Genomic DNA, 12,083 nt, shown 5'->3' on the forward strand with positions numbered 1-12,083 from the left:
TATTATTTTCTTTTAATATAATGTTTCCATTTTTTACAAATATTTTCTACTATTTCATGAAAAAAGTCTCAACACTGATTCTCTAGTTTTATTTATTTATTTATTTATTTATTTATCGTTAGTGTTATTTTATATTTTTATGTATTATTTATTTTTTATCTATTATTGTTGTTTTTATTATTTTCTTTTAATATAATGTTTCCATTTTTTACAAATATTTTCTACTATTTCATGAAAAAAGTCTCAACACTGATTCTCTAGTTTTATTTATTTATTTATTTATTTATTTATTTATTTATTTATTTATTTATAATCTAAATTTCACCTCCTTTTGGCTTTCTATTTTATCTGTTATTTCTTATAGCTCATATATTTACATTATATTTTGACTTGTTTACTATTTGAGATTTATTCTCTTCTAAATTTTATATTTGCTATTGGTATCTTGAAAGTACCTGGAATCAAAGATTCATAGAGTTAGAGGTGGCTACTGAGGCCTGGTTTCTGGAGTAGATGTTTTGAGCTATTTTAGCAACCATGTATTCACCAGCACCTGAGCTGTTTTAACTCCTTCTTTAACCTTTGCTGCAAACATCTCATATATGTCAGGAGAAATGCAGACAACAGAATTAATGTAGTGCAAACCACACTTTATTTCATTAACTTTGTAGTACAAGGTTAAGAGATTTAAACAAAAAATAATTAAAGTGAAATGCTTTCAGAGAACAGTGGCCATGTTAGATGCCTGATCTTTTAAACTGCACTTGGGATCCAAGTGTCTTGAATGCAAAAATGTGTTCTACCATTGATTTTTGTAAATCATACTTCTTCATTGAGGCTAGGGAGACAGAGAGGATGCAATTATTCGGTTGTCAATCAAGTGTCTTGCATATGCTCAGAGCCACTTAAAATCTTTCATATTGAGAATTTTTCACCCTTGATTCACTGGCTGAACTTTGTAGCTAGCCACCTACTGCAGCATTTGTAGGGTATTGGTGCTCTCAAGGTGAAATAAACACAGGAACTTGTTGAGATGGTGGAATGATGGAGAAAGTGACAAAACTTAACTGAGTAGGTTGTAATCCCATTCACTGGGATGTTCTTTCCCAACCTGATAGTTTCCAGAAGTGTTGGACTCCTACTATCGCCAGGCATTGGTTATATTATTAGCTTTGTAAGTCCAACTGTAAAACAAACTCAAGTTAAAGGAAGACAAAACAATAAGTGTTCTTTTGAATGTGTCAATATCCATATGTGTCCCTACAAGTCAATGGTGGCAGACTGTTAATCCAATGGCCCATTTTCAAAAATGTTTAAAACAACACAATAATTGATTATAATGTAATCAATCAATATTGGTGTCAGTGGCAATGAACTATTACAGCTGTAACTTGGTTAATGAAGTAGATGTGCTTCTTGAACATTACCAGAGGCAGAAATAATATGGAAAGAATAGGGATAAATTCCTACACCTCAAAAAAGAAGAGCTATTCAATGTAGTTCAGCAAACTCTTTATTCCACATAACTGCACACATGTGAAATGAAACAACCAGGTCAGGTAAGCCTTGTAGAAGTAATGAAATATGTCAATTCTATTACAGGCTTCTTCCAAAATGCATCCAGGGATACCTTGTTCTTTCATGAGCATTCACTTTTCTGAAGACTGTTTTGGTGACTGCAATTATAGATCTATACCCCCCCCTTTTTTTTTATCATGCTGAGTATAGCTGGTGAGGCAAGCTTATCTGTTCTCCCCTTTTTTCTCTGTTTTGCTGTTCACATGTGCTCAGTAAGGGATTCTGGAAGCAGCTGCAATTTACCTTGTCTGTTGCAGGCAAGCACAGACAGTTACAATAAGATCAACTATAGTAGAATCCCAGTCTATCCCAGCTCAAATTTTATTGTACTGTTTAGTTCAGACATGTTGGTGCAACGCAAGACCAAAAATCTGTGTTACTCCAGCCTTTCTAGGCTACTAATCCCAGTACCCGATAACAAGGACCATTGTATTACATTGGTGTTTTTTTAATGTCTTTTTGCTTATGAGAGGACATATTCATTAGTGTTTAAACAAGCTTCATTTATATACCGCTTCATACCGCCTAAGCCAAGGGTCGGCAACCTACGGCCCGCGGGCCACATGCGGCCTGCCGAGCCATTGGGACCGGCCCCTGCTCGGTCCTGCTGCTGATTGCCACCACCAAAGGCCCCCGTGGCAGGCAAGGGGGGGCTTGCGCACGGGCCCATTGACCTCCTGCGCAGGCATGTGGGGGCCTTTGGCCTTCGGCCTCCGGCACAGGCGCGTGGGGGCCTTTGCGCGCGGGGTAAGTGGCAGCAAGGGGGCATGTGGTGGGCAAGGGGGGCAAATGGCGGGCAAGGGGGCAAGTGGCGGGCAAGGGGGCAAGTGGCGGGCAAGGAGGAGCAAGGGGGGCAATTGTCTATAGAAGCCTCAGAAACATGCATTTATATTAACATTTTTTAAAAAATCAGCAGATTTTTTGCATGTCCTCCATTTTTTTTATTTAAAAAGTGTCCTCCATTTTAATTTTTTGTCCTACATTTGTCCCGGTTTTTTTATTTAATTTTTTTAAAAAAAAATATTTAATTTTTTTTTTGGCTTCGGCCCCCCGAGTTGTCTGAGGGACAGCAAACCGGCCCCCGGGTCAAAAAGGTTGCCTACCCCTGGCCTAAGCAGTGTCTAAGCAGTTTACAACTGTAAGCTAATTTGCCCCAACAATCTGTGCACTCATTTTAGCGACCTCAGAAGGATGCAAGCCTGAGTCAAGCTTGAACCCTTTTGCTGGTCTTGAACTCGCAACCTTAATGTACCACAACACCCTTTGTTGTTTTTTTCTGCAGCAGAGAATCACAACTACCATATTGGAAACATCCCCAACTACATCAGGGCTGAGCTTTAGTTTTTCAAATAAGGAAACTTAACAGATACTGCCTGCCTTAAAATCTTTAGGGTTTTCCCACTGTTGCCTCCTCTACATCCACTGGATCCATTTTGGAAAGCCTCTTGGATCTGCACTAAGGATTTTCCTAAAGCTTTTAAAAACAACAACACAAAACACCAGAGATGTATTTTGCTGATGTGATCCTGCTTCTCTTCCTTTCCCTTTTTAATTAATTTTCTTATACTAATAATACTGCAGGGGGAAAGGGCCATTTCACTGAAACACTGATGCACTATAAAACTAAGACAAATAATTTAAGAAGAAAGAAAGGAAACAAGGAGACTATTCTGTTCCAATATGTCTCATAATTTAACAATAATCCCACTCAAGCATGAGAGAGTAACATGCTGCAGCTGGTGTGGGGAATTTCCAGAAAATAGTCTGGGCAAACAGAAACATTGTTTGAATATGTTTTTTAAAATGCTTAAAAACTACAGCAACAAATACCGCAACCTTGTGACATGTTTGCCCCACCTACATTTTAGAGGGGCTTTTTGTTGTTGTTGTATGCCTTCAAGTCATTTCCAATTTATGGCTGCTCTAAATTCATGGGGATTTCTTGGCAAAATTGGGTTTGCTGTTGCTTTCCTCTAATGCTGAGAGAATGTGGCTTGCTCAAAGCCACTTGGTGAGTCGATGGCTGAGTGGGGATCTGAACCCTGGTCTCCATAACCTAGCATGCTTCTCCATGCTGTAAAACCAGAGACTCTCCAAAGCTCTGGAATGCTTATTTATGCATTATATGTCTCTCCTTTTTTCCAAACTAGACCCAAAACAGATTACCATACAAGTTAAAATAACTTACCCTAGTTTTCACCTCTGTAGCCCCACAACTACTTGGAAAATATTATTTAGACTACAATTCTTTTGTGTCCTTAAAAACATTGCTTGCAGCTCTAAGAAAATATGTGTATGTGTGTGTGTGTTCCTGCTAAGTGCAGACCTTGGGAAACTAAATTTTCTAGTGAGAGAAACCTTTTCTCATTTATGTTGGACTTGGTTTTTATTATCTGAATGTTGTGCTTAGACCAACTGCAATTTATTTCTCCCTCACTCCTTTCCTTTGACACTGATAAGACTCACAAGACAAGTTTCCAAGGTGAAGTGAATTGATATCCTACAAAGTTAATGCTAAAATGAAAAACACTAATCTTTTAAAAAATTAATTTTATTTTTTTTAAAGGGAGATAGTGTGTGTGTTGGGGGGGGGGGAGAAGTCAGAGCTAAACTTTATGTAATTTAAAAACCCTTTAGTCCAAGATGACATTGACTATTGTTCAACAATGTTTAAATGTTTACGAACTTCCATTTTCCAATGTTTGGTAAAACATTCAATTGTAGTATAAAACCAGCTGATCTTAAAGGTGTTGCTACATTCCATTTTTTCCTCTTCCTCCCATCCTCCTTTTTACATCTAATTTTACATTTTCTCTTTGAAAACATGGGTGAGACTGGCACTTCATATCAGGAATGAGGAATGGGTGACCCTTCTGTGGACATCAGTTCTTATACTATGCCACTGACTACACCAACTAAAGGTAATGGGAGTTGCATTCTGGTTCAGCAACATTTGAAAGAACACATTATTAAATGGAACTTTTATATCATAATTGTCTGTGGTTGTTCTTGTTGTGTGACTTCAAGTAATTTCTGACCCCAAGGTGAACCAATCATAGGTTTGTTTGTTTTTTTGTGGCAGGGTTTTTGAAAGGGGGTTTGCCTTTGCCTCCTTCTGAGGCTGAGAGAATGTGACTTGCCCAGGGTCATCAACTGAGTTTCCATAGCTGAATCGAGTTTTGAACCCAGGTCTCCAGAGTTATAGTTGAGTCCTCAAGCCACTACACCATGTTGGCTCTCAGGTAATGGTCTACCTGGTTCCAAATAAATTATTTTGATAGACTTGCCTTTCCAATACCTCTGAGCACCCATTTATACATATTTTTATACATGACAGATCTATTAAATACTACCAATACACAAAAATGCTTTTGAAAAAAACATGGGGGAGGGTAGTGCTCACAGTTGAAAATGAGAGCTTTTTTTATATGGAAGAAAAATTAAACTCTTTAATGAAGAAGAAAGGTTAAATCCTACTTTATTAGAAACTGAAAAGAGAGGATTTGTCATGCTGGTACAAAAAAAATGACGCTAAAAGGACTTGCCAGCTCTTGTATAGCAGACAGTAGTCTGGCATGCCATGTACCTGACCTTTCAACAAACCACAACAGTGAAACACAGACATACCCAAGCAGTCAGTTAATTTGGGGGATCTGTTTGAATCTGATAAGTAAGATTCTGACTTTTTTTTTAAGGAACACTAATAGGAGAAAGAGTTCTCAGTGAGAAAGTTATCAGATGTCATCTCATTTTTTCATGGTAAAAGCAAAAGCTCAGCTGATGGTATTTAAACTGTCAGTTCAAATTTCCAACAAATTTCAAACCTTTTGCTTCAACTCTAGGACAGTATGCGGAAAGATGTCTTGAAGAAAATTTTCCTCCTGCCTTCGCTTTACTGGTTGCAGTGTGTCTTGAAAGTAGGGTTGCCATAATTCTCTTCCAGAAAATTGGAATAAAATGTAGGAAAAAATGCAGGACAAAATGTAGGGCATTCAAGAAAAATGAAAGACATGAGCAATTAAAGGTGGCAGCAGCCTTCAATCCCCACTCATGGTCCCCAAGACCACCAGGCCACTCCCAGAGGCCCCAGCCAGGCCTGCCTGCCTGTCCATGCTGCCAAAAGCACAGGGAAGTGCTCTAGACCTACCACCATCCTGGCTCCCAAAACCACCAGGCCACCCTTGGAGACCCTAGCCAGCCCTACCGACCTGACTACCTGCACCAACTCAGCTGATCGGCAGAAGCCCCGCACGCAGGCCATGCCAGGGAGGCTTGGCCTCCGGCTCTCTCTGGGCCTCCTCTGGCTGGCGGAGGCCCTACTAGGAGGCCATGCAAGTGAGGCCTGACACCCTGGATGTTTTGAGGGCTGGTTTGTTGGCTGGACAGCTGATGCCCCGTGCAGCTGTACCAGGGTCAGGGAGGCCTTGCTGGGTCTGGGACATAATTCCAAAACCAGGCAGGGCATCCCAAAGAACGTTAAAACCAGGAATGTCCCAGGAAAAAATGAGATATGGCAGCCCTACTTAAAAGAGAAACTCCCTTTGTTCCCTTTTTGGATGATTGGATACAAAGAGGGATTCTCAGAAAAAGAATGTTATCATGCAATGTTGTGTATGTCATAAAATTTGAAGTGTAAACTTGCTCAACACTGTCTGTTCCAACTAGTGGCAGCAGCTCTGATTTCATGCTAGTTTCAAGACAAGAGCATTGCCTTGAAAGACATACAAACACACTGGCCTCATTCCTCACCTCACTTGGGAGTGGGAATATTGTGGACTGTGTGTGAAATGCCAATTCCACCAGAGCAGCTATCAGACCCCCTTGCACACCATTTCTCTCTCTCCCTTCAAAAAAGAATTAGCTTAAAATTGATCAAGAAGTCCCCCCCCATGACTGTGATTGTGGATGTTAATGCTATTATCATCTCTCAGCCTTTGGGGAGCCTGTAACAGTCCTAAAAACAGGCGTGGGTGCAGTCTAGCAGGAATGGAAAGCAAGGTGGATGGTGCCCTCAAACCCTCTGCAGTTGCTCATCCCTACAGCCCCAAGCTGTATTATTTTCATACTTACCTATCCTGTTTGTTCATTTGATAGAATTATAAAATCAGAATTATAGAGTTGGAAGAGACCACAAGGGCCATCCAGTCCAACCCCCTGCCGTGCAGGAACTCACAATCAAAGCATCCCCGACAGATATCAATTGCCCCATACAACTTTTGACTATAGAAACTTGGAATTTGTAGTTTGTTGAGATAATTAGAATTCTTTGCTACATTTGCTACATGGTCCATTTCCTCTTACATACTGTTCCCCTTACCATAAGTACCTATTTACATTACTGAATTAAAAAGAACTAATCATGTCTTAGAGGTTTCATCACTGAACTATGACTCTGGAGACCAGGGCTCAGTTCCTTGCTTGGCCATGAAACCCACTGAGGTCACCTTGAGTAAGTCACGTTCTCTCAGCCACAGGGGAAGGTAATGGCAAACCTCCTCTGAACAACTCTTGCCAAGAAAATCCCATGATAGTTTTGCCTTAGGGTTGCCATGAGACAGAAATGACTTGAAGACACACAACGCACACACACACTCCTTACCTACCCCTATTCTGGTGTACTTTATTTATTTGAACTAAATATAGTGGACTAAAGCTTTCTAGCTGAAAATTCAAAGCCCGTGCTGTTATGGTAATTAAAGTGGTACAAAAACGATATAATGTGTAATGCAGATGCATCCATAGATACAGGAGATCACATTTGAGAACTAAGAGGCTGTGCCAAAGATTTCATAGGAAACTTTCATTCTCCATGGTAGAAAGTAAAAAAAGGGCAACACCCAGAAGAACTAAGAGAGGCAAGTGTATTAACAGATGTATTTGTTTATTTATTAAAATTACTTCTCCATAGAGAAGCCCTTTGGGTGGTTTACAATAATGGACAGCACAATTAAAAAATGAAGGAGAACAAGCAATTCAATCTGTAAAGTGCAACAAGCATTATCTTTCTCTATATATACCCCAAATTCAGGCTGTGACTGTTGTTGTTTGTGCAGCCAAAACAGCACCTCCCACCCACAACACACACTGGGGGGGGGGGGGGGAGTCATCAACAGATTTATCAGAACCTCAGAATTTGTAAAAGTACCAAACATCTTTATGGGAGGAGGCTTTAAAATAGAGATAGAAGAATATCCAGTACTGCCCAATAAGCACTAAGTATGCTCAGTGATCAAAGGACGTTGATTGACTGTTAGAAAATGGGAAATGCAGTGGAAAGGGGAACGGAATGGAGTATCATGGAAAAAGTGATTGCTGAAAGACTTGGACCTGGGAATTAGGAGCATACTGAAGCATCTTGTTGCAAATCCCACTTGTAATTTGTATTAATATTCACTGTGGTTTCTATTTGATTAAATAAAAATCTTTCACTTCTGTGGTGAATTCAGCTTGCATGGGAAACATCAAAAAATGAAGACATGTATCCCCATGTGTAATTTCCAGACAATTTGTATGAAGTCTCTCTCTCCTTGCTACTTTTGAAAATAATATTGTATTGAGATAATAAATCAGACTGTTGCCTAAATACCCTAAAGGTACCAGAGCCTGTCTGAATTTGGAATCTAAGCAAGGTCAGTCCTGGTTAGTGCTTGGATGGGAGACTGCCAGCAAATAACAGATCCTGGAGGCTGTTTCAGAGGAAGGAACTGGCAAATCACCTCTGTGTATTCCTTACCTAAGAAAATCCCATAAAATTCATGGGATTGTCATAAATCAACAGTTAATTTAAAGGCACACACACACACACATGCACATACAATAAAATATTCCTTGAACCATTATATAGATTCATAGTAATTTAATATATGTAAAATCCTCACTTGAAATTTTCAGTTATTAAAGGGAGTTTGTTAAGCTGCCACAAATGTCAAAAGTTCTTAGCTATCCTGACAGTTATGTAATTGCTCTATACAAACACCCACACAACAGAATAGACCTAAACCGGCCCAAATTGCATGTGTGAGTCACGGCTATTTCCATTATGCAAAAATTCTGTCCCAAATTTTATTTCTCAGAAAAGATTTTAAATGCCGAAAACAAGGTGTGGGTGTTACTTTTAAGCAGAAAAGCTTAAACTAAAAAAGGCGAAGGGTTTGACAAAGAGTCTCATGTTATAGCATCATCACTGGAGAAATTCAGAGCTTTAGGAAAATTCCTTTTTTGGATTATAACTCTCAGAATTTCCTAGCCAGCATGGACTATGCTCACATTGTCTATGGGATTAAAGGTGTTGCCATCCAAAAAGTGATTTTTCCAGGCTCTAATACTGTATAGATTCTGGTTACTGCAAAGGCTGTTGTGGAGCTGGAAAAGCTGCAAAAGACAATCAAAAGGGTCATCAGGTGGAAGCAACTTCTCTAAACAGAAAATGTTTAGTGTTTGAAGATATTTAGGTAAGAAAGTTGATAGTGGGGGAGATAAGAGAAATTTACAAAGTCTTGCATAATGTGCAGAAAGTGCTGAAGTCCCCCCCCCACCCCATCATTGTGTCCTAGTACTAGATTCCATGGCCATATACTGAAGGGGAATCGTGGACATTTAGAAAGGACAAAAAGAAGTTCTTTACACACTGGATAGTAAAACTGTGGAATTCTTTTTTGTAAGAACTAGTGATGGCCACCAACTTTAAAAGGAAAGTAGATTTACCCTAAAGGCATCTGATCCCTTCTGATCTTGGAAGCTAAGTAGGGGGTCACTCTAGTCAGTACTTAGATGGGAGACTGAGAACAAATATCAGGTTCTCTAGGCTTCAGAGGAAGGAGCTGGCAAACCAATTCTTATTCCTTGCCTAAGCAAACCTTATGAAATTCATGGGGTCACCACATGTTGACAGGTGAGTCACACACACATACACACACACACACACACACACAGAGAGAGAGAGAGAGAGAGCTATCAATGGGTGCTAGGATGCATACTGCCTCTAGAAGGCAGTATATCTCTGCAAACCTGTCACTGAGGAACAACAGTGGGAGAGGGCTGTTGCCTTCTGGAGATTTACTTTTAAATGTAATTCTTTATAATTGTACTTCCAAGGTTATAGAAATAGTTTCCATTATAGTTACAAATTTAAAAGGAACTTTACTGTTTTCCTATTTCTGAAAAGCAACAAAACGATGCTTTTGAAGTTTCTTTGTTGTTGCTTTTTAAAAATCTAAGTACTGTACTCTGCTGCCCAGTAAGACAAAACACACTCTCTCTGGCCCATCTTGTAGTCACTTTAGTGACCACATAGGAACAGAATAAAAAGCTGGAAAGCGTCTATTCATAGTGGAAGACTGAACAAAGTCCCAAGTGCTGTATGATGGTAGAAAAGTTCTGTTTATTAAAAAAAAGTCCAGTGTGTTTCAGCCTTATCACCAATAGCCTTCTTCAAGGGCAATTCTCACCAATTTCTGGAGTCATAGTCTGCACTGTCTATAAAAGTGGATCTTCTGAGTGTGGTGGTTGTTATGTGCCTTCAATTCATTTTTGACTTAAGATGACCCTAAGGTGAACCTATCACAGGATGTTTTGGGCAGGTTTCTTTAGAGGGGGTTTGCCATTGCCATCTTTTAAGGCTGAGAAAATATGACATGCCCAAGGCATGGTTGAGCCTGGATTCAAACTCTGGTCTCCACAGTCATAGAGAATACTCCTTTGAGTATTAGAAAGAAGGGATAGTCAGAAGAAGGCCAATTGGTAGTCCCATCCTATGGAATACTGGGATTTGTAGTCTGACAAGGTCTTTAGCCTTCTTTGCCAAAGAACACTGGTGCCTCACAAAACTACAAATCTCAGGATTCTGTAGGAGAGAGAGAGAGAGAGCTAGCTGAAAGACTACATTATTTCTACAGTGTGGATGTAACCCTAGAATCCTAGACCAACACTTGAACCAGTATACCCTGCTGGCTCTCCCAATGAGGACTGGAATCTGGATTTCTGGTGCTCTGACTGTAACACCTTGATTGCATCTCCCTTGAAAAATTCTTCTTGTTCTCTTGTATCCTTTGTATCATTATATTAATTGATGCTGTGCACAGACAGTTGGCAGTTGTTTACACTTTTCATACGATGAAAAAAACACGCCTTCACCAGTCCTCTAATGACCTAAGTCCCTAGGGTCAGAGCATCTAGAGGCTTGGGAGAAAAGGAGCCTGGAAACCCAGAAGAAAACAAATCTGTAAGTCGAGAAGTCAGACACAGGCTAAAACTTGGAACTAGGTAAGATCCTCAAGTGCAAAGCTATATCATTAAATAGCAAAGTCAGAATTATCCATGCCATTGTATTTTTGATTTCTACGTATGGCTGTGAAAGAAAGGTGACAGGAGGAAGATCAATTTGTCTGAAAGGTGGTGCTGGAGGAGTGTTTAGTGGATACAATGAACTGCAAAAAAGACAAAATAAATGGGTCCTAGAGCAAATCAAACCAGAACTTTCCCTAGAAGCCAAAGTAATGCCATCATACTTTGGACATATTCTAAGATGATGGCTCACAAGAAGAGATGATAATGTTTGGTAAAGTGGAAAGCAGTAGTAAAAGAGGAAGACTGCATGGGCAGACTCAGGACTTTATCGTACCGCCTCCAGTGCCTGACTTACCTCTTCGGAATTTGGCTCAAATTTGGAAGTTAGGCTGATTTTATTGCACTGACTTTTCTCTCAAAATGGCTTCCCATTGCCTCCAGTGCTGAATTTGGGCCCCGTAAGTCACTTCGGTGGCCATTTTTTCCAATTCCAAAGCTTCTGATTTGGAAAAAATGGCTGCCGAAGTGACTTACAGGGCCCGAATTCAGCACTGGAGGCAATGAGAAGCCGTTTAGAGGGAAAAGTCTGTGCGATAAAATCAGCCTAATGTCTGAATTTGAGCCAAATTAGGAAGAAGTAAGTCGGGTGGGGCGATAAAGTTCTCAGTCAAGGAAGCCACAGCCCTGAGTTTGCAAGACCTGAGCAGGGTTACTGAAAATACTGTAGGGTCTTGGACATCCCTCATACTTAGGGTCAATAACTGAGAGCTGACTTGACAGCACATAACAGCAAACAGAGAGGACAGACAATTGTCATTTTATTGCAGGGATAAACAGCTGTGGGTGGCAAAGGGGGTTCATTACCTCCCAAGGGAACTCAGAGGACCTCAAACACTGCACTGCACCCCTGTGTGTGTGTTGCCCCAAAATGTCTTCCATGGGGTGTGATGAGCATTGGATTCACCACATTTTAAAAACAGTCACTATCCATTCTTTTTTTTTTCTTTCTTTTTTTCTTCTGGCCTAAAATGACATGGGTCCCCCTCCCCTCAAAATGTGAACAAAAGGACATTTGGAGGCAAAACAAAAAACAAAACAAAAAAACAAACAAAAAAACAAACAAAAAAACTCCTACCATCATACAGCGCTTGGGACTTTTAAAACCCCTGGAGAACCACAAAAATGGCCCTGGGGACATGTGCTTCATATGTCAGACTTTG

This window comes from Sceloporus undulatus, chromosome 5 (assembly GCF_019175285.1).
Source record: "Sceloporus undulatus isolate JIND9_A2432 ecotype Alabama chromosome 5, SceUnd_v1.1, whole genome shotgun sequence".
In the NCBI taxonomy this organism is placed as follows: Eukaryota; Metazoa; Chordata; class Lepidosauria; order Squamata; family Phrynosomatidae; genus Sceloporus; species Sceloporus undulatus.